Here is a 24929-nt window from a genome sequence, read left to right on the forward strand (position 1 = left end):
CTTGGATCTCAAGTTCTCTCACATGATGACAAGATGCGTGAGATTTTTCTCATACAGAAGACAAATGACAAGCAGTACGGTATCGATATGTCTCTCACGGTGAGCAGTGTACAAGAAGATACAATTTGTTTGATCATTCTTCGATTTTGCCTTCATGTCAGCAATAATCCGATTTGTCAATCTCATCACTATGGGGCGTTGAAAATACTCTTTAATGTATGAGAAACAATTTCCAATGTATGCTATTGTTGATGAAGGTAAACGAAACTTTTAAAACCTCTTATCAGTCTGTTCACAAATTGAAAATGGTGAAAAGTAAGAGTTAATAATCAGAAAAATACGTGCGATGGCTGATTCAATGCGGAATGATATCTGAATAAATGTGCTGGAAACAGTTTTCAGCACATAACAAAAGTTATAAACATATTAAGATGTAAAAATTGTTTTTAGATTTTTGCAAATATTCCAAAAACTATAAAGAATTAAGCAATTTAACGACGAAAATAAGCCGCCGCGGGAGAATCTAATTCTTTGTAACTATTAATATTAGTTGATTCATAAAAATTAGGGTGTAAACCTAATACTATGGAAAATTGATTCTCGTTGGGAAAACATTTCGGAATGAATTAATATAAAAGCTAGGTAACACAGGTCTGTGATGAAAAAATTGTAGGATATTTAACTAGTGATATTAACAGTATTTTGTGTGCAGATTACGGAAAAAATTGTAAAAAAATTCTATCACCTATAGATTAGTCACAAATTTCACCTGAAATTTTCTTATTGAATAGGTTTTTAGGTTTGGTATGGGTTCGATGTTTATATATTATATAGCCTATACCGATGTAGCTATGAACTGTCGCGCAGAGTAGACGTTGAATGAATCGCTCCCGCAAAGTGTTAGAATTCAAACTGTGCTCGTGCTAATTTCTTCGTGAAAATTTGTACATTTGTTCATTAGTAGTTCACCGTTGTGTATGTGCATTACCAGCTGTATAGTGATACTCATAACGAAGTAATTAATTACTATTATCAGCCATGAATACGAAACAAGAAGTAGATAAAATAAAAAGCATTGCAAAAGAAGTGGCAAAGGAATGTTTAAACGACAAAGTTTTTATGGACGGCCTTGCTGATAAAATATTTAACCTAGTGTCGAAAAAATGGTCCTCGGCTATTGAAGGATTAACCAGAAAAATTTGTGAGGTTAAGAAAGCAACAGTTGAAGTTCAACCACAACACAATAAAAAAAATAATAAAACTCGATAAGGATGTGGAAACAATTATAAACAGATTGAATTGTGTTGAGAATAACAATTTAGAACTCAAAGAAAAACTTGAAGGTGTTGATCTATCCCAGAGAAGTGCCATACACTGTGACTTGGCATTAAAATACAAAATTTTTGAGTTGGAACAAAATTCTAAAATGTATGAGTTGAGTTTATTCGGCATCGAGGACGTCAAAAACGAAAATTTAAGTGAGAAACTAACAAAGTTTTTTAAAGATAAGCTACATGCTGATATTACTGGATTCGAAAATTGCTACAGAGTGGGAGTTTATAAGGATGGAGGATTAGGGTAAAATTCAGCTGTTTGGCAGACCGAAATATTATTTTCTTCAATAAAAGCAAATTAAGGGGTAGTGGACTGTCAATAGCTGAAGAACTTACCAAGCAACGCCTGGAATTGATGATTAAGGCTAAAGTACAATATGGCAGAGAGGCAGTCTGGTCAAAAAATGGGACCATATATGTGAAACACAATGACAAAAAAATTGCATTGAAAACAATGGAAGATTTGGAGAAGATTCAAAAGACGGGAGACGAACCTTCAAGCTGACTGAGACATTTCATTAAAAAAAATAATTATAATTTAATTTCAATTGTCATACTTATTACTTATTTTTCTTTTGTAATTTTTTGATTCATTTATTTTCTCTTCCTTTATTATATATATATATATATATATATATATATATATATTACAATGTAGGTTTTCACGGATGGTAGAATATGATGTGTTGTTTTTCCGGGTGTTCATCCGTTGTGTACTATTCGATATATATATATATATATATATATATATATATATATATATATATATATATATATATATATATATATATATATATATATATATATATATATATATATGTATATATATATATATATATATATTTTACTTTTCTATTCTTTCACCTATGAAATACATATATTTTGGTTATTTAAATGTAAGATCTCTCATTAGTCATTTTTCAGATGTAAAAGATATCATTGTCCAAGGAAACTATGATATTTTTGGAGTTGTTGAAACATGGCTTTCTGATACCATACCAGATGAACATATTCAAATCAATGGTTACAAGTTAATTAGATGTGATAAAGTCGAGAGGCGGGGGGGTAGGTATATATCTGCGGTCTAATTTTAAAATCAATATAATTAAAAAACTTATCGATGACTGTTTGGAACAGTTATGGATAAGAATAACATATAATAAGAAAAATATGGCAGTTGGAGTATTATATAGACCTGGTTCTACATCAAAATTTGGCGAATTTTGCAATATTCTAGAGTTAACTTTATCAGAAATCGTTCCTGACTCTGATGAAATAATATGTGGAGGCGACATTAATATCGATCTCTTGTGTCTTGCTGTAAATAATACAGAAAAATTTTTATACTGCATTGATAGCTTCAATTTAAAACAATTAATTGATACGCCAACAAGAATCACTGATGTTACTTCAACTTTACTTGACGTTATTATAGTATCCAATGAAGCAACAGTTAATCACTACGGCACTCAGGACACATCTCACATTTCTGATCATAATTTAGTATTCGGTGCTATTCATCATGAAAATTATAGAAATGAGGAACAGTTTTTTACATATAGAAATTTTAAGCGAATCGACAGAGATCATTAGCTGCAGCTGCTGTTACTATCACCCTTTGATGACATTTTGTTTTTTTCAGGATGTTAATGACAAGGTTAAATATTTTACTGATTTGATGCTTCTCATATTTGATACTGTTGCGCCAGTAAAAAAAGTAAAAGTGAGAGAGGTTCAACAACCGTGGCTCACTGATAATGTGAAACTGATAATAGGTCTAAGGGATAAAGCTCTTAAAAAATTCAAAAAAACTCTTCCCTCTCTCTCCTTCCTCTTTTTTTCTCTTCTTTTTCCATTGTTTTTCTCTCGTTTAGTTTTCTTTTCTTCAAGGCTAGAACTAAGATCAACAGTACCCTTCCGGTACATGTTGTTTCTAGCCTTATTTGTAATTTTTTTTATCATTTTTATAGATTGTATATTTATTGTATTTATATGGAACTACACATAAATAAATATCATTATAAATATAATTATCATGTAGAGAAAATAAATTTGTCCCTTTTTTACACAAGAAGGTGACCTACTGCAACAATATACCCGGCATCATGGAAATGTTCAACATAACATGTGAACCAGAGAAATAAAGACTTTTCATCCATTCATCAAAAAAAAGTTTGAAAGCTGTACTTCCTCACAATGGGAACCAATATGCTTCTGTGCCTGTTGGACACTCAGTCCATTTGAAAGAATGCTACGAAAATCTTGAATTTGTTCTTAATAAGCTCAGCTACTCTGATCATAAGTGAACCATTTGTGAAGACTTGAAAGTTATTTCAAAGTTACTAGGTGAACAAAGTGGTTACACTAAGTTTCCATGTTTTCTATGTGAATGGGATAGCCGTGACAGAAAACAACACTATGTCAAGCAGGTGTGGCCAATAAGAAAGGTTCTTATTCCTGGAGTTAAAAATGTTGAAAAACAAAGTTCAGTGGATCCTAAAAAAATTTTACTTCCACCACTCCATATCAAATTGGGGCTAATGAAACAGTTTGTGAAAGCATTAGACAAAGAAGGAGATTGTTTGAAGTATCTTTCTGAAAAGTTTCCTGGTCTATCCGATGCTAAACTGAAAGAAGGAGTCTTCGTTGGGCCTGACATAAGAAAACTTTCAAAAGAAGAAAGCTTTGTCACTTAAATGGAAATGAAAGAAAAAATACCTGGAATTCATTCAAACTTGTTATAACAAGCTTTCTTGGAAACAAAAAAGACCCAAACTACAAAACTTTGGTTGCTGAATTGATACAAAACTATGTTGGGCTGCAACATGAGTGTCAAAGTCCATTTTCTTCACTCACATCTGGACTTCTTTCCCAAAATTACAGGGGCTTTAAGGGAGGAATAAGGAGAACGGTTTCATCACGACATAAAAGAAATGGAACGCAGATACCAAGGTCGGTGGAATGTTAACATGATGGCAGACTACTGTTGGATGTTAAAAAGGGAAAATTTACAAAAATTTACAAAAATTTACCAAAAGAAGCTTTGACGGAGAAAGAAAACGTTTTTACAAAGACTTATTATCCCTTTGCAAACACTTGTGTATCACTATTATGATTAGTTTAGCCATGTATCATTGTTTTTTTTGCTTTTACTTCATGTTAAAATAATAAAAATCAATCCACAATTCCTCGTTTTTTTTTTGTACTTTTTCAATTATTTTATCCTTATTTTGTAGGCAAACCTTACGTGACAGATTAAAACAAATGCCATTTTTTAAATCAGCGCAAAAAACTGCATAAAGATCAGTTAATTAAATCAGTTTTTTTTTGCAGACCTGTGTAATTAACAATTAAAAATATTTTACTTGACTTGCGTCTTCATTGAAACCACAAAAGACATTTAAATAAGTTTCCAAAAAATGTTTCGCTTCGTGAGGCTCTTTTTATCAGTGTAATTAATAAGATCCCGTTATAAAAATTCAAAATAAAACAATATTTTGCTTATTATAATTGTTTATAGTAACAAAAATAAATACTTGACATGATTTTCTCAGTTTATTATCATATTCCCGTTATTGTATTAATAGTAGTTGAACAAAATATTTTTAGCGCCATTTGTTAATAAACAAATAGACTGAACGAGTATTTTGAAAATGTTATAATTTTGTTGTCGTTATAATAGGAATAAAAAAAATTTTAACAACAATTTTTTGTTGTATATGATCGTTTTCTTCATATTTAAAATTTTTGTATTTTGGAATGTTTGATATTTTAAAAATTGTAAACAACATTTCTCTACAAATTTCCGAAAAAAGATGATCAGCAGTTTTATTGTTTATTAACTAAACGATTTGATAAGAACAAATTCCTAACCGCGATATTTCTCTTCTTAAACTACTGAATTACAAAAATAATGGTTAATTTCAAACTTTCGAAAAAAAAAATCGATTTTTTATTGTACTTTTAAAAATTATGTACCTGAACCACTCGATTTCTAAACTGAAAAATTAATACAACTTTGAAACTATCGAAGATATGGAAATAACATTTTTTATGTAGAATTGATAGATCCGTTAAATGAGCTTTTCAAAAAATTCATAACTATTATCAATATATTGTTATTTGCATTTGTTTACAAAGAAAACAGACATTTTTCACATTTTTCGCTATTTTTCTACTTCTAGCACGATAAATAAGGCAAATATGATAATATATCTTCAAAGAAATGTGTATTACGAGTGCGAGTCTGAAGAAGCTGAAAGAAGCCCAAGAAGTTGTATCTGCTGGGAACATTTTTGGTGTTTTTATCTGAAAGAATGTATGTGTTACAAATATCGATAAAGCATAACCACAGAAACTAGAATTTCTTTTTCATGATAAAAATCATTTTGATTACTATCAAATTCTTGAGATCTATGAAGCAATGATTCTGGAAAAGTTTAAACTATACACAACAATCTGGCTCAATACCCAAATACATTGTCAATCTTCCCGGCTTTTCATAAATTTTGTACCTGTGTCGACGTGATCAATGAAAACGATGAGCTGTACATACTCTTGTAAAAATAGAGCACTAAAAGATTAGTTTCTTGTCTCAGAGAATAGTACTCATGCTGACAGTTATTTAATTTTCATCGGATACTGATATAACTCCTTATTTCCAAAATTCAAACAATTTTTTGTAGGTAACACAACATCTTGACAGATAATATTTGAACCCCCTGTATAATATGTGAAGTGGAACTGGGTGACGGTTCAACTACTCTGATGCATGCCTTGGTTCGCAATGCCATTTGTACCGTTAGGTGAATGAAATTGTCACCTTCCTGAACAAGGTTAAAATAAAATGACACAGAGGGAAACCCTTGCGTGTTCATTATAATTAGCCTAATTTCAGTTTTCCCACTATGAATTGTCACACGTGGGCATGTTATAACTTCCTTTCAGAACCTTCAATTGCGGTTTCCTGTTTGGTGATCATGATACATTCCGTGCAAATAAGTTAGTACACAGGGTGTACACATAGAAAACCATACGTCGATCTATATATGGAGAACATTAAGTTGGTATACAGGGTCTACATATGGACAACTAGACATTGATCTGTATATGAAGAACAATATGTAGCAAACACAATTCAGTAGTGTAAATTTCCGTTCGAAATACAGTCGCAAATGTTCCTAGGCAGATTGATATCTCTGTTCTGGGTCTGCAACTGAAAACACCTGCACCAGAGCTGGAAAGTGTTTTTGATCCATCTGTGAACCAACAACTATCTGCTCTTATTTCCTTCTCCCGGATGATCCAGTCCTCTCTACTCGGGAACAGTACTTCATAAGGCAGTTCGTTGTTGACAGTTGGAGGCATAAAGTCAGAGGTAATTTCCAAAATGATGTGACTTTCATTGTCAACCAACAGCATGTTCCACTCTGCATTAAGTTGATTTGTGCAATTGGCAATGTGCACAAGTCTATATGCAGTCTATTCAGGCTCTGTCTCCAGCAAAATGTGGAGAGGAGGTAGATCTAGATGGGTACTTACAAGAATCGATCTTCGGGAGAACTGGAAAACTTCGAAAGAAACATTTGGGGAACCATAACATCAAAGTTCAATTAGAAGACCGTTTACCGCGCAGAGCCCAGATAATTTCAAGCAATCAAAATCATCAGAGTTGAATTGACGGATCATCAGAGTTGAAACAAGTGCCTTTGGAGCGAATCTGCAGTGGCAAGCTTGTGGTTAGGAAAGTTCTTTAAAAAACTTATTGGCAATTTACTTGAAAACGAAATCTATTATGTTTTTGGAATCCATGCAAAATTCTCAAATCATTTTCGACATGTTTATGTTTTTATCTCAATATAGAAGTTTGCCCTGCTACAGTGTAAGTACTAGCTCTTATACTAGTAGTTACACTGGACTGTTGCCTACAATTATAACATGCATCACCAATTTATGTATTCGATACGAGTTGACACAATGAATAAAACGAAATAAATACTGTTCCTAATATTCGCATAAAGAATTGCTTTTATATTTGCACCTATCAACCTGCCCTGGCTCCGCACGGGTGCAATGCTGATACAAAATCTATTCTTACAAACGTGAAAGTCACTTAACACTCAATAATCTCTGTTTCTCCGCATTGGTGAGTCCTAGGAAGCTAAAATTTGGTATAGAGGTGCTTCTTAGGTCTTAAAGGTACACTAGTAAAGGATTTTCAAATATTTCAACTGGGGCGCCCCTGTGAGGGTCAGAGGGGCGCGTTTACACATGAAAATTACCTTTTCATCACTATTTCTCCGTACCACTGAATTTCCGGAGAGCTGGAATTTTGTATGTAGGTTCGTGCAACGAGAAAGGTTTTTTTAAGTATCCCAACTGGGGATATTTTTCATCACTTTTTTTTGTAACGCTATATTCTCAGAGACCGAAATTTTGTATGAAGGTCTAGTTTATGTTCAACTGGAGAACCCCAATGGGGATGAAAGGGGAACGTTTACACATGGGAAGTACCTTTTCATCACCGCTGAAATTTTGTATGTATTCCAACTGGGGCGCGAGCTACGGGGGAAAAAGGCGCGTTCTTTGGATAAGGATTCACTGATACCGCAACATTATATAAGTTTCAACTTCAATATCTGGCAATTTGAATATGACAGTATGCAGAACAATAGCAAAAAATTTAAATAAGCATATAGAATTTACTCGCTGTGAAAAATGAAATTCCCATAGTACAATAATCGTGAAAACTAATATTTGAGCAGTATGAAACAATTGAAACTTTCCGGAACATAATATGAAAACAATGTTTTCATATTATGTTCATTTCACAAACTAAAAAATTGACGACAAATCACGTTTGTATACATATCTTTTTCGTTTCATTGAGTTCCACCTATTTTCTGTTTCGCATACGTAGCAGGAAAAATACAATGGAAAGTATTTGTTCCATCGTATATTTTATTGATGATACACGTTTGCAGGATTGAGGGGTCATTCCAAAGGCACAAATCTCAAACTGAATAGGAGTGCTTTGGATGTACGCAACATGGGAGCACAATCTCAGAGTATGACAACTGAACCATTTCATTCTCTGAATATTGCTGAGGCAAACTTAAAGAATTATTTTGCTGAGGTCAATTAAGAAAATTTTAAAATTGATTCTTGAACAGCATGTATTACACCTGAATAATTAACGATTGTATTACCTTAACCGGTATCCTTCAATTTCATTTTATTTCCTTTTAACAAATGTTTCTATATCAGACATAAAATCGAATACAGTGTTGTCCAAACCTTTCTCTGGGAAATGCTGAACTACTTTCACTTTCCAATTGAAAGAGAGATCAATATATATATATTGATAGATCTCCTATGAAAATCTGATAATTTTCTCAAGAAATTCAACTTCTTCGATAGTATCGCAAACAAATGTTGAAATCGATTCAGAACCATTTCTGAAAATCGGTATCCTAGAAAAGTGAAATTACGCCTTTTTCTAAACACTAACAAAAAGATAATGTTAAAAATTTACATTTGAAATCATTTCGGCTTCAAGTGACCTCCTGTCAGCATCCGACCTACCTGGAAGTCACAGCAGGTAACAAAAACACTTGAACGAAACTCATATAAACAACTGCCGGTGCATTATCAGTATTCAACGAAAATCTTCGAAAGATCGAAAAAATGGTGAGGTAAAACTAATATATCCACTATATATAAATATATATATATATATATATATATATATATATATATATATATATATATATATATATATATATATATATATATATGGAACCAACAAATAATGGTGCTAAGCAGCAAATGAAAGAGTACTCTTTAAAGTTTGTCCAAACTTTCGGAAATTTAATAAATTGTTTCCATCATCAGGGATGCTACAATTTGAGGGTGTAAGTAATATTAATATATAATTATGAATGGTTAGACTTACAACTTTTTGAGGATGTTTCATACGATGGTTATGTAAAATATTGGACACAACATGATGGATGAACATTGATACAATACATTTATAAAACTGGTTAAAGGATGTCTAATATTGGATAAAATATTTGTGAAAAACGTTACAGTTTAAAATTATTTTGAAGGAAGAATAATGTCACATGTCGAAATTTCACAAAACATTAATTTGGAAGGATTGACAGATAGTTGACATGACATATGTCAGTGGTTCTAGTGATAAAAGCTGTTACCAACTTTGACTTGTAAAGAATTATTTTTGGAAATTTCTACCTGTGCAGCTTTTTTTTAAAGTGAATGTAGGATAATAACATTTGGATTAAAGTATAAAGTACATTATTCTATTGATGCTAGATTGGGTGAATTCATTGAAACATTGTTATATGGATTTTTTATCTAACGTCAAAAGATAGGAATATATCTCACTAAGATGATTAATATCTGTTTTTTTGTTGATGCAATTTTTATTTTCAGCAATGAAGGCCATTTCAAGAAAGGACATTTTTGTTAAATGTGTTTCACTAGCTAAGACCTTAGTGGCATCAAAATTCATATGGTGGTCAAACTTATTGACATGTTCAGCTAGAGCACATCTTTCAGGATGGTGTCTACAATCGCTTTTGTGAGAAGTTATTCTGGAACTTAAAGTTCTTGACGTTTGACCAACATAGATTTTGTTGCACGATTGACATGGAATACTATATATTACATTTATTCGAGAAGTAATGAGGGGTTTATCTTTAACTCTGGTGTGTAAAGTTCTAATCGTGAGAACTGCTTTGGTGGCTATTTCAATATTGGGCAATTCATTGAAAATTCTAGAGAGTTTGGGGGTGATCTCCTTAATGAAGGGTAAAGTACTATAAAAAAATGTAGTTGGAGCAATATTAATTTCATTGTTTTCAATTATATTTGGGTTTGGTGGTAAGGTTATATTAATGTCTGATATGGATGAGGAATTAAACAAAATATTTTTTAACATACTTAAAGGATATGAATTATACAGAAAAAGTTTAAGATTTTTTTTGTGAAATTGGATGTCAGAGATTTTCAACACTCTATTTTTCATTTGTTTCACTAGATTCACTTTCATCGAGTATTTGTGATATGACCAGTAGTTGATATATCTTCCTGAACTACAAGGTTTTCTGTACCAATCTATCACAATATTATTATTGGTAGTTGTTATGAACCTTGTGTCAAGAAATGACACGGAGTGGTCAGTGTCTTCTGCTTCCATAGTAAATTGAATGTAAGGATCATAGCTGTTGAGTGTGTCAAGAATCTCTTCAGTACAATCCATTGGTAATGCAACGATGATATCATCAACGTATTTTTTAATAAAGTGAGGTTTAAAAGATAAGACAGGTAATACTGTGTCTAATAGGTCATCCATAACGTATGCAGCTAGGATTGGTGAAATTGAAGCACCCATTGGTGTTTATAGATTTTGTTATCGAATGAAAAATAAGTATTGTCAAATATATATATATATATATATATATATATATATATATATATATATATATATATATATATATATATATATATATATATATATATATATATACCACTTTTCACTATTGGCTCTAATAGCTAAACAAAGATCAGAATAGTCCAGTTACTATATGAAGGAGAAATACCTAAATGCGCTAGAAAATAATGATTCGAATGGATTCGAAAACATCAGTTTCTGTGAGCATTTCTACACGGCAAAATTAGACAAATACCTGCTGCTTCCCAGGCTAACACCACGACGAACACTGGATTTCATCCACAAAGTATTTATGTAAAGGTGCGGGTACAATCGTTACAAATGACTCGTAACGCAACCGCAACATGATACGTTACTCCTAACGGAAACCAGCACTGTAACGAAGCCACGTTAGCGAAGGCTGACGCAGAAGTGCGATGGTTTGCATTAACGTGATATAAACGTTATAATTAGTCAATTGATTGTTGTGTCTACTCCTTTTTGTCAACTTCTTTCTGTTCTCAAACCCTATAAAAACTCCGTCAAAACATATGGGGAGGCAGATGGGAAGGTTTCATTATAACCCAGGTAGAAACAAGGTACTATTGCATTTTATTCATACCCTTTTGAAAAATAGCCATTAACGTAATTGCGAACACGTAACGTTACGGCTATTGGAGACGGAGTACTGTTGCTAAAAATTTAGACGTTGCTCGATAGGAACCAAAAGCTTCCAACGCCGCTTAACTATCCGAAAAAAATTTTTATTGAATTGTGTATGAGGTTGGATCCTTCCTAGTTCTTTGCCCACAATTTAATAGCATAAATTTCCGTTCGAAAGACAGTCGCATAGGTTTTTAGGCTGGTTGATATCTCTGTCCTGGGTCTGCGACTGAAACCATATGGTGTTAGGTTACGGTTCCTCAGACAGAAAATCTCACTCCTCATACTCTTTTCTGTGAGTCTCAAATTTACTGACAGAATAACCTTTTATCGAATACGATGCAAATTGTATTCTGGTGTCTACCAAATTATATGTTAGGTTAATTTCAGTTTGATAGAAGGAACTGTTCAACTGAAACTTTCTTATTGTGCAGCAAGTTATCGACATGTAACCCGGTTTTATGGAAGTACTTATATCATTTACAATTACATATATCTTTCCATCTCAAAATGTTCAACATTTTTACTGAAATATAAAATATAGAAGTATATGTTATTTCATTTCTGTTAGAAAACAGATCTTTCAATTGAGAACTTTACAGATTATATCACAGGAAAGTCGATAAGAAGATGAGAAAAAAGTTTGCTTTCAAACTAGATGTGGAAAAATGAAGTTCAATGAATTGACTGAACAAACCAAAACAAAAACACAAGTCAATAGGTCCTCACAATTCTATATGACGTGATTAGAGGCAAGCTGGTCATGGAAGAATGATGGAAATGTCCAAAGATGTTCCAAAGTCCAACCTATAGTAATGAGGGACCACCAATGACATGAGTTATTCTACCCCACGTGGAGTTCTGGTGTTTCAAACTATGTTTGGGTAGTAATCTCAAACATGTGCGTAGTGTTCCAGGGTGGCAAGAATCATATCCTCATAGATGATCCGAAGAAGCTGGGGAATCAAATCACTTGACGGTGCTGTTTTGAACATATTTCTGACATGATCATCCATGACCAAGTAAGGCTGTTAGTAACACTAGAAACAACCACAAAAGAACTTTGTGAATACAAGAAACTCCAAAAAAATTAAAGTGTATCACATATGGTACTGCCAAGTAGATGTATGAAATGTTATAGTACTATTCAACAAAAATATTCTTCTTTCTGGAAATCACGTAGGTAATAGTTGAACTAGCACTGGTCCTTTGGAATAAAACCAGTGAAACCATCAACACATTCTGTATTGGGGTAAGTAGCACATCAAGTAACCTGCCGTCAAATGGAGATATAAGATACGCGATGATGCTCTGCAGATCATCCGCCATCTGCTCAAACTGTGTTGTGATCCGTTGGGAGAAACATCTATTCGTTTTTGAACAAAAAACCGTACTAACAAGTGACATTACCTCTAAAGAGCAAATGCTGGATCGTGCGATACGAAAATCGTGTCTAAACCTAGCATTCATGTAGAATAATCCCAACGAGACACTGAAAACTCTTGAAAAAACTCACATTCCTGGCACTTTCCACTTTGAGAATCACAACAACACAACACCAGAGCGAACAGTACCAGTTTCCACGGAAATTAAACCAGAAAATGGCGCGGATTTACGAAAAAGTCGCCAATCCGACGCGAAAAACCGTTGAAATCGTGACGCGGACAGTCGTACCTTGATTCAAACTAGCTGGTACGGCGACTCTGAACCAACCTGCAGACGAGGGTAGGGGGGCATTCTTACCTGTAATAATATGGCCGAGAGTACCGACGGTACCGCAGTTCTGTTTTGCCTCGAGTAACGGGGCAGCGTTGCCAATAACTCAAGCTCTGCATCAGACTAGTGAAATGACAGAACTACTTTTCGCGATGATTATCGATAATCGATATCGATATTGAACTTAATAATGAAATATAATCTCACATTGATTTGAATAATTCTAAGTGCAGGAGTTTTCCTATCCAACATTTCACCATGGGCTCGGAAAAAGGAAGAAAAGCTGTAGATATAAATGACGATCTGGCAAAAATATCTTGGTAACCTGTTATAATTCTATACACCTGCAACCACAACTCAAATCCGGAGAAACTGATTCCATATTCCATAATGCACAATGCCCTGTTGATAGTTTTCTAGTCAAACTAGGAACAAAAACAAGATTGGTTGATAACTATATTTTTTTCGTTGAGGAGTCAATGTGTCTCGTTGATTTTTGGGTTTCCAACCATAAATTATGATTTGCGAAGAATAAAAACTCAAATTCGTCTCCACAATTTATTATCACCCTCAGATGTTAGATCGGCAAAACCATCAATCGGTACATGTTTCGAATCTATATAGGTTCATCATTAGCTAATTATTCAAAATTCTACAATAAAAGAAGAACAACATAACAATAGCTAATACAATGAAGTATAAATTACTTACATGGAGAAGAAAATATTTTATAATGGAGAAAAGAAAGTTACCACATGTTACCAATGAACAAACGGTCACAATGACATATTAATAATAATGCAAAAATATTTTTCAAAAGTAGTAGAAACGACGGAAGTTTATTACATCATATCTCATACTCATTAACATCAAAATCATCAAACGGTACATGAAACGAACTGAATTGAATGAAAAAGGAGAATCAACTGTCAAAAATATATGAAGAGATGAAAATCGAGATGACATGGAACAATGACTAGATCTGCAAACATAGAACACAACAGGAGAAGGAACACCACATACATATCGACTCGTATTCTGAGCAAACAGATCCCATACCATCTATACATCCCATCTTGTTACAAAAATAAGGGTTTATGGAAGATCAAGGCAGGGGAAATTTAGTTAAAATCAGAAGAATTGAAAATTTTTGGCAATCGAAATGTACTTGTTCATTAAGAGATATAACATTATACACACATCGGAAAAGTCTAGGGATATTTTTATAACATACTAAATATCATAAAAATAAATGCATGAGGTCGTTTAATTTCGATTAAATTGGTACACTCGACCACCCTGTAGATTTCTATGGGTTGAACAAAGCCTGCAAAAATGGTAACTAATCTTTTATCAAGTTTTTTACAAACTGTAGGTTTTCGGCTAAAATGAATAATCTGAAAGTGTCGAGTTTGTACATTCTATGCAGTTCTTGCTCAGCAATTAAACTGGAAATATTGTGCTTTAACATGGAACGCCATCACTTACCATTGGCTGAGATGAATAGAGCTGTAGGGCTTCTTCAAGGTGGCATGCGACAAAATGATGTAGCTCTTCGTTTGGGGGCCTCCCAAAGAGTTATAAGTCGATACAACTGCAGTTCAAGACCGATTTTTGGTCTTAACCGCAAGAAGACAACCAACAATCACAGCACCTGAGTTGGTTAACGTGTTGCAGCAGACGCACCAGGTAACCATTGGTCGTGATACTGTCAGAAATCGACTGCATGAAGCAGATCTCCACAACAGAAGGCCACTTAGATGTCCACCTTTGTCGAGAGGCAATCGCGGTAGAAGATTAGAGTGGTGTCAAGAACATCAAAACTGGGATGCAAATGATTGGGCCACAGTTTTGTTTACAGACGAATCCAGGAGTTGATGTATTGCCATGGCCAGCACAATCACCGGACCTGAATCCCATCGAGCATGTGTGGGACATGCTTCAACGAAGAATTACTCCGCATATGGAGAACATTCACACAACGTTTCAATTGAGAGAGCTTTTAATCGCTGAATGGGCAAATGTACCTCAACAAGACATTGACAATCTCATTTTGTTGATGCACGATAGATGTAGGGACGTAATAAACCAGCGTGGAGGCCATACTTTGTACTGATTCCATTTTTTTTGTATTATGATTTTTTTTCGGGGTGCCAAAGAAGAGCCATATTTTTTTTTAGTTTTACTTATATGCGCACGCAGTATTTTTGACCATTTAATAAATTTTGTTGTAAATTACATTCGTTTAATAATAACCCGTCAACTTTTTTTTCCCTAAAGCGATCTAAAAAAAAATTATTGCCATTTTTAAAAATATCCCTAGACTTTTCCGATATGTGTAGTTATTAATAGCAGAGTTGATTTCTGAAATTTCAAGTACCTAAATTAAATGGAGTGCCTTTTTGGAAAACGTGTAAATACGGGTAGTTTTTTCGTGATTTCGTAAAGATGTATAAGTATTCGATTTCGGCCAAAGAAATATTTTACAATGGCAACATTGCTCCTCAGTCGTGATGTTGATCGAGAGGAATGAAAATCCTTCAGTTGTCTAAAAAAAACGTTAAGTATATACACACTTTCCACCTACCACAGCTATGAAGAATTATTTAACAACGCCGCCTTGACCTCTGGCAAAAATAGTGTTCGGTCTGCTGTAGGTGATTAATATATTATAGTACGGTGAGTTTGAAAAAGTACACAGACCTAACTTTTCAAGAAAGTAATACAAATTGGGAGATAATTTCATTTTTTATGCAATAGGAATCGAAACATTTGGTACCTTAGGCCCCCACGCATTGGAGTTCATTCGTGAAATCGGCATTAGGATATCCAAAGAGACGAATGACCCAAGAGCTATCTCTTTCTTGTTTAAAAAAATCAGCATTCTGATTCAAAGAGGAAATGCAGCTTCATGTTTAGGTATAATTCCTCAACCAAAAACCCTAAGTGAATTACCAATGTTTCCCATGAACAAAATATATCGGCATGTACAGACAGTGCAAGAACTGGAGTTGTGCAGTTTGGAGGAAGACTCGCAGCAAAACGGTCAAGCTTTAACAGAAAAGGAAGTGGGAACTCTAAATAAGGCTGAGTTTGGTCCTCTGGCTGAGCCCCCACAGTCCCCAAAAGAACTAACATCTAATTCAGTTTTGAGCAGTTTTGCTTCGAATTCCTTATCCTACCAGTCCAATGAAGGGGTGAATCATCGTATCCGTGTTTACTCAGGAAAAGATAGTAGTGACAAACGTAGTTGCAACAATAGATCGGTGATACAATGTTCAGTAAAAACTCTTGGGTTCAATGGTTTAAAAAATCGGGAACACCTGTTTCATGAACAGTATAATCCAATGTTTATCAAACACGGAATGGTTTCTGGAATACCTAAAAAAGGATACATACATGGAAGATATCAATACTAGTATTTCAAGTATGAAAGGTGTTTTAATCAAAGTGTTCGCAGAAGTTATCAAAGAATTGTGGTCAGAAGATTCATCTGATAGAGTAATTAACACAGTCTACTTCAAAATCAGATTCAAAGATTTGCCCCTTGATTCATGGGTTCTGCCCATCAAGACGCCCACGAATTCCTTCGATATCTTTTAGAAGGTTTACATGAGGACCTCAACAAAATTACTGAGAAATCTGAACCGATCTTAACTGTGATTGACGAAAAATTGAGCGATAACGAAAAAGCACAAGAGTCCTAACAGAGATATTTGAATATGAACAACTCCAAGATTGTACACTATTTAGTTGGTCAGTTAAAATCCACTATGAAGTGCACGCACTGTGGACACTCATCAGTAACCTTCGATCCTTTCTGGGATTTGTCTCTTCCCATACAACAAAGAACAAAGAATTGGGTTTTTCACATTGCTTGGATTCTTTCACAAGAGAGGAAACTCTGGATGGGGATAAAAAACCAATGTGTTCGAGGTGCAAGCATAAGAAAAAATGTACAAAGTCATTATCAATCTATAAGTTTCCTCGTATTTTAGTAATTCATCTGAAAAGATTCTCTCCAACGGAAAGATTCAGAGGCAAATTGAATGTTTCCATTGACCTTTCTTCAGATGGATTAAATATGAGCAGTTATGCAGCAGACAATGTGGCTCCTTGTCGTTATAATCTATATGCACTTTCTAATCACAGTGGGACTACTTACAACGGACATTACACAGCATATTGCAGACACCGATATAGTGGCACGTGGCATTAATACAACGATTCACACGTGTTCCCAATTTCGCCAAAATCACCTTTCATGTGATTTTTTTTCTTCTTACCTTTTTTTTATAATCTTAGTTCTTTGAATTGATTTGTATTTCATAATTGTTCCAAATAAAACAATATTTCAATCGAAAATAAAAAAAAATAAAAATCATGAAATTATGAAACAACAACAAAAATTAATTGGCGCTCCGGGGCGACTTCATTGATTCCAGTGGCGCATATGCTTTTCCAGCTACAGAAAAACCCGGATCATCTGAAGCACATCATCTGAAGATTTTGATCTGCCAATGTCCTCTCTTCCATAAAACAAAATGTAGGGTGTCTCCAGACGCTCCAATAAATTAAAGACATCGCCAGAACTCTTAGTGACACGACTATCGTCAAATTCAAACAATGACTGTATGAAGATTATAATAATGATCTACTAGATTGAAGTATTAATCTATTTTGAACTTTCGTAAGAGTTTGGTGAAGTTGAGTCATGTTTGAAGATCATCAGTGTTATTATCAAATTGACTGGTTCCTCAGTTATACTTGGTTTCTTATAATAGTCAGTTATTTGGGCGCATGTTTGGCAATACAGTTGATCATCACCCGTTAAAAGTTCCGTTTCCAGAGGATTTAACAATAAGCTTTGCACGGACTGGTTATTAGTCATATCAGGAAACGCTACTTGTTCCAGAAAATCACATATGTTTTTGCTACCTCTTGAACATTTACTACAAAGTAAACAAATGAAGATTTTTCCAGCAAAATACCTACAAACACAAGATGAGATAGACTGCACGGAAAAATTCAATCCAGAGCGGTCAGGAGTATTGATTCTGCTACTTTTTTGCTTCAGACTTCAAAGACTCCAGGAAATCGGTTGGTGGGAAAGATAATACATTCTTACGGAACTGCAACTGCATGCATGAACAATTGTTTGAGTTTGATGAATAAGTAGGAAACATTCTCGTTCTCCTTCATCGTTAAAACCTCCTTCTTGAAATTCTTCGTGATGAACAACACTTTTAAAATGCTATTCATGTAGCAAGTGTTTCCTAAAGTATCTTCTAAGTGATGAAGGGTTCCGTAGAGGGATCGATTCGGCTCTTGCTTCATGAAGCAAACATGATACTACTCTCATTCAGCATATCTTTCACGAATGAATTTCATTTTGGAATATTCTGGATATAAGTCATAGAAAAAGTATAGTATGCTTTCGGAATATGGTCATTGCTCGCTCGAAATGATTAACGACAAACTTCATTCTCACGCTAGTTAAATGATATATTTTTAAGATTGCGTAAAATGATCATACATCCTGAATAGTAATTTTATTTTTATGAAATTTTTGGTATTATTATATAGTATTATTTCCTTGAAAAAAATTATATTGTTTGCACTTTTCTTAAGCCATTTTTGTTCCAACTTTCGTCTACTGCTCTTTTTATAATTAAGCTATATTCGAAACTCTCAAGCTAGTTGAAAACACATTCTTTTGGTTAACCTATAATCTCATTTTTACCATTGTTTTCTTTTTCATTAATTTGACTGTATTACATTTGATTCGTCAACATCACACCAGAATAATATGTCACCACACACAAGCTGATAATATCAGCTTCGGTGGATTTCATATTACTAAGTTTTTTTTTTATTAGACATTTGATTTTGTAACAATAGAAGGTATGTATTTTTTTTCGCTATTTATGAATAAACATTATTATTATTATCCATTATGTTCAAGAAAAATTATTAAATTATTAACTTCTGTGAAAGTTCCTCGTCAATGTAGATATCAAGTTATTTACTATTGAAGAGAAAAAATCGACGAATATTCAAAACCATCGTAATACATTCCATAAAAACATGTTATTGAATAATTTTTTGAGAGTGGTGAAATAAGTGAGAAGATTAATCTAATTTTGCCAATGAAAGTCAAATATAATCTTAATATTTAGGATCAATTTGGGTTCTGGAAAGAAATGTTTGTGAATTTCCCACGACATTTGACAAATGTCTCGTCATTCTCAATATTTAGTCAATTCATCTTGATACCTGAGTAAATGACAAATATGTGCGTATCTTTTTATAACTAAATAAACATCTAAAGAATATATGTGTTGATTTCGACACCAACTCCCACCGTGTGTTTCTTCCGAAAAGGAAGTTTCCCACCCAATTAACACTCATCGACATTGTTCAGTTATACGAGGGCTATTGAAATAATACACCTGCTAATTTGATTTCAAAATGGGCTCAACACTATTTCATCTATGAACATTTCCACTGAAGTACATTCGATTCAATTTTCATAAAGCCTTTTAAAATACTATGAAAAATGTTCATTCATATTCAAAAATTGAAATCTACATTCTTTCCATACTAATACTTATTAACAACTACTTATTAATAGGAAAAAGCAAGTGGCGCTGAATAATATTCGCGAGTCGTCTAATAGACCAAAAGCTATCTGGGAGCACATCAACACCAATACAGGAAGGAAACCTAAAAAAAGACAACTACGACGATATCTGCCGAAGAATTCAACAATTACTTTGTGAATATTGTAAATGAAATAATTAATGAAATCCCATCCTCGAAAGCTCATTTCTCGACACATCTAGGTATATAAATCACTTTTCATCTATCCTCCAACAGAAGAAGAAATAACTGATATAATAAAATCATTCGAAAATTCCAATTCAACTGACATCTACAACCACTCAGTCTGTATGTATAAAGAAAACTTAGATGCCTTACTAAAACCAATAACTTAGATAATAAATAATATATTAACAACTAGAATATTTCCGGATAAACTAAAAATCGCAAAAGTGATACCAATATTCAAATCAGGAGATACAACATCGATATCAAAACACAGACCAATTGCATTGGTCCCCATTTTGGGTAAAATTGCTGAAAAAAAATTGCAATACGAATAGCCTCATTTTTAGAACAAAATAATTTATTCACAGTTCGCAGTTTGGATTTAGAAAGCGGAAACGTACTGCTGGGGCAGTTTTTGAGCTGGCCAATTTCATAAGAGAGGGATTCGAAGACAAAGTATCAACCTTGGCCGTATTTGTTGATCTGAGTAAAGCTTTCGATTGTGTCTCAAAAATATTTTACTCGAAAAGCTGGAATATTATGGTCTCATAGGTATATCTCTTGATTTGAGGCGATCTTATATGACAAATCGGACACAATCTATGTACCATGACAATAAATTCAGTAAACAATCCCCAGTAGAATATGGAGTACCACAAGGCAGTATTCTTGGACCCTTGCTGACTATCTTATATGCCGACGACACAACATTTTATACGAGTGTATGACAAGGAGAGGAAACCACCGTTATCCAGGACGTAACTGAGTCAGCTAATGATTGGTTCAACGCAAATAAATTAAAAATCAATAAAGCGAAAACAGCTTCTATGATATTCTCAAACCAAGGAAATGATGCTCAGTCGATAAAGTTTTTAGGAATCCACTTGGACAGCAACTTGTCGTGGAAAACTCACACAGACAATCTTTCGAGTAGGTTATCTAAGGCCATTTAAGCTATTAGACAAGTTAAAATTAAGTTAGGTAGGGAAGCGGCTATCATGACATACCATTCACTATTTCATAATGTTATGACATATGGATTATTAAACTGGGGACACTCTATCTACTTACAGCCTATTTTTTTACTCCAAAAAAGAACAATTAGAGCAATTGTAGGTTTAAACAGATTGGAAAGTTGTACGCCGTGGTTTGTATAGCTAGGTATTTTGACGTTACCTTCATCAGTCATATATACTAACTTGGTAATCATAAAAAAAATATCAGCAACTATCAGACACTTAGTGATAATCATAATTATAATACAAGAAATAGAGACAACCTGCTGATTCCACAACATAAATTAGCAAGTACTAGTCGCAATTATCTAGGAATGAGACTGTTCAATAAATTAACTATTGAAATGAAAGATACACACCTGGAAATATTCAAAAAGAAACTGAAGAGTATGTTGAGGAAAGCCTACTACGAAGTAAATGATTTCGATTTGTCCTAAGTTAATTTGAATTACAATTCCTGTTATTTTTTCATTCGTTTGGTTAACTTTGTTTCAAATTATTACATAATACTCCTAACTCTTATTTATAAATATGACTTACAGATTTGTTAATAGTCTATATGGACCTTAATATGTTTATGTTTCACTTTTAAATTTTGTTTCATATGTCATGTGTTAGTAATCATGTTGTAATTTTACAATGTAAATAATTTTTAATTTACAATTTTATATATGTCATATATGTGTATTTTATGTGACGTGTCCAGACACCATGGTGTACTTGTGGCCAATAAAACAAATAAATAAATAAATAAAATATTATGAATGTAAAAGTTTGTGGCTCTTTCACACCTAAACGAATGAAAGGATTCAGATAAAACTTTACATAAATACAGCTCATACACCAGAATAACATATAGGCTACAATTTCCAAAGGTTTTGTGTAATTTTGGTCGTAATATAACGATAGATATTAGGTAGGTCGGAAAAATTATTGTTTCCTGAGAGCTATCTTGCAGCATGTAACTCCAACGGTATATGCAGCGCATAAACCGTTGCAAGATTGCATCCTTTGATTTCATCCCATGTCTTTAGGGATTGAGCATAGGTGTAACATTTGACTAGTTCCGCAATTGTCGAAGTCATCAGGCCGTAAGTGCCACTGGGTCCTAAAATTCTTAGTCCAGCCGCTTACTTGGCTAAAGAGTCGGCAATGTGACTACCTTTACTCCTGTCGTGCCCTTTAACCAACCTCAGGATAATGTTATTATCTACCGAGGCTTTGGCTAAATCTTGGTGGCACTCTAGTACTGGAGTGCGCGATAGCATATACTATTAAATTTGATACTTTTTTACAATGCACATTTTGGAATATCTGTCAAATTCTTATAAAAATAGATACAATTGTCGTTTCAAGTATTTAATTTACATAAACTTTGTCTTTTACTGCATAATATTCCATAAATATTTGTGACAGCATGGCATTGGATAATAATATTCAATCTTGGACTAGAAACACCGCAGATATTCATTAATTCTTGTTTCGCCGTAAAGTAGGATAAATTAAATAATTCATAGAAATATTATTCAGGGCGCTATGAAATATCACTCACCATGTGAATATCTATTTTCGAATTCGTATTTTAATTGCTTTATTAGCATTATTGGCTTCGAAATTCCGGTCCCGATAGAGATAATAATACTATTCCTTATACGAATGTGTATTTATCATACCTTAAACTTGTTTCATCCATTTAACAGTATACAATATGTTAATGATTGGGAATTGACAACTCCCATGCAGGCCGATTTAAAGAAGCATTAATATTTGTTTTATTCGCATACAGGACGATAAATCCATCATTTCAATGCATATGCGAGAAATAAATATTTAATGAAGTCGAGCTCCTGATATCCGCGAATTAATTTAGATGACTTCGACACGTAGTTACTTATATAATCGATGGTTGTTGACGTTCAACATTTAAATTTGACCAGGAATATTTAACGAGTTTCTCACCGGCACGACTGATAAACTGTTACAAGATACAGAATTCCAGGCAGAGTTCACACTTGTATAATTACACTAGTTTACAGCCAATTTACGATTGTAATGCCAAAGGCATTACAGGTCCCTAAATGCGAAATTATTAGTAAAAATTTCCTAACACGTAAGATTTTTTCACAAAAACACGACATTCCACATTTACTTCTGCCCTGAATTGAGGAAATTATTTAAAATCTCTCTCTGGGCTCTGCCCAGTATTCCAATCTGCTTCCTCTGTGTATGAGACTTGTAATGCCGCTTCTCGAACTTTCGATACTCGAAGTTTCCAGAAAATACCAGACATACGAATCGTCTATAAAAGTAGTAGGTTGACAATAGGATCATCAATATTGATTTAAGACGAGTAGTGATGAGTTAGTATTAGAGAAGCGAGATGAGCAAACACGCGAATATTAAGAGCATTATATTAGTGTTATCTTTGTGAATAAAATTAGTTGACGCCTGTAAAAGCAGTATCACATATTTGAACTCTCAACATACGCAACAGTACAAAAATGTCCAAAGTACAGAAACGTGGCTGCGTTAATCTCGCAGATAGTTTTTGCTATATATGTGGTCAGTTTACTCCTCAATCGCAGAAATAGCCAATTAATCAAATGACCAAAGTAGCTTACCATAAGTATTTTGGATGTGTTGTTGGTGATCAAGATCGGGATTGGGCTCCTCACGTATGTTGCCAAACCTGTGCAGCAAATCTAAGTAACTGGTTAAATGGGAAACGCTCTTCTACGCTTTTTCAGTTCCAATGATTTGGCGAGAAACAACAAATCATTACAACGACTGTTACTTTTGCATGATGAACGTGTCTGGTTTTTCAAGAAAGAGCAAACACAAAGTTGTATATCCGGATATTCCTTCTGCAAGAAGGCCGGTTCTTCATGAAGAACCTGGGGGTGTTGGTGCCAGTACCAACACCCCCAGGTTTGGGAGGACGATTTGAAATGTATGATGACCAGGCAGGTTCTGATGATATGCCAGAATAAGACAGTCCTTATTTTTCCGAGAGTGAAGGAAGAACACCCCATTTAATTGAACAACCTGAATTAAATGACCTAGTTCGGGACCTCCACTTGTCCAAAGAGAATTCTGAACTATTAGGGTCTAGATTACAACAATGGAATTTACTAGCCCCTAAAATCAAAGTTACAATATTTAGGAACCGTAACCATAAGCTATCCTTGTTTTTTACTATGCAGGATAAAATGTGTGTTTGTGTAAATCCAAATGGTGTGATGGAAAAATTAGGATTTGCACATAACCCGGACGAATGGCGTTTATTTATAGATTCGTCTAAAACAAGTTCAAAAACCGTTCTGCTACATAATGTTAACGAAAGACCCTCTATTTCTTTTGCACATGCAGTTGCCATGAAGGAAACACAAGTTATAATACGTATAAGTGGCAAATATGTGGTGACCTAAAAGTCTTAGCACTATTACTAGGTCTTCAGGGCGGATTTACGAAGTTTTGCTGTTTTCTTCGCCTTTGGAACAGTAGGGCAACAGAGAGCCATTATCAAGTGAAAGAATGGCCTGTGAGAGATACATATACTCCAGGTCGAACTAACGTGAAGAATATACCTCTTGTTAATCCCAAAAACGTTTTGTTACCTTTACACATTAAACTGGGGTTGATGAAAAATTTTGTAAAAGCATTAGACAAAGAAGGTGATGCGTTTGAATATCTTAAACACGTTTTTCCAAAATTAAGTGACGCAAATCTCAAGGAAGAAATTACATAATGATGCTGTTACATATGTAACAGCATCATTATACCCACATAGTAAGAAGTCATCTGAGTAGGGTCAGACGACTTCCGAACACTTAACAAAAAATCGCCAGAGGATGACAAATGAGACTTTGTCGAAACGTGGCGAAATTCATTCCCACCGAGGATAACAATACA

At 33.9% G+C, this 24929-nt stretch overlaps 1 protein-coding gene across 3 annotated transcripts in view; it reads right to left on the reverse strand.

Moving 5' to 3' along the window:
* Positions 1 to 24929, reverse strand: part of ASPP (Ankyrin-repeat, SH3-domain, and Proline-rich-region containing Protein) — a 645170-nt gene that overhangs the window by 432454 nt on the left and 187787 nt on the right. The window contains exon 1 of one of the 3 annotated variants that reach the window (XM_023158287.2): positions 12865 to 13160. The exons of the other annotated variants lie outside the window; for them this stretch is intronic. The gene's annotated coding sequence lies outside the window, so the exon portion shown is untranslated. Of the gene's footprint in view, positions 1 to 12864; positions 13161 to 24929 lie in introns of those variants that run through there. 3 annotated transcript variants of the gene reach the window in all.

The sequence above is a fragment of the Leptinotarsa decemlineata genome, unplaced genomic scaffold (genome assembly GCF_025532065.1).
Source record: "Leptinotarsa decemlineata unplaced genomic scaffold, Ldec_3_MD MMD2_tig00026336_RagTag_RagTag, whole genome shotgun sequence".
Classification (NCBI taxonomy): Eukaryota; Metazoa; Arthropoda; class Insecta; order Coleoptera; family Chrysomelidae; genus Leptinotarsa; species Leptinotarsa decemlineata.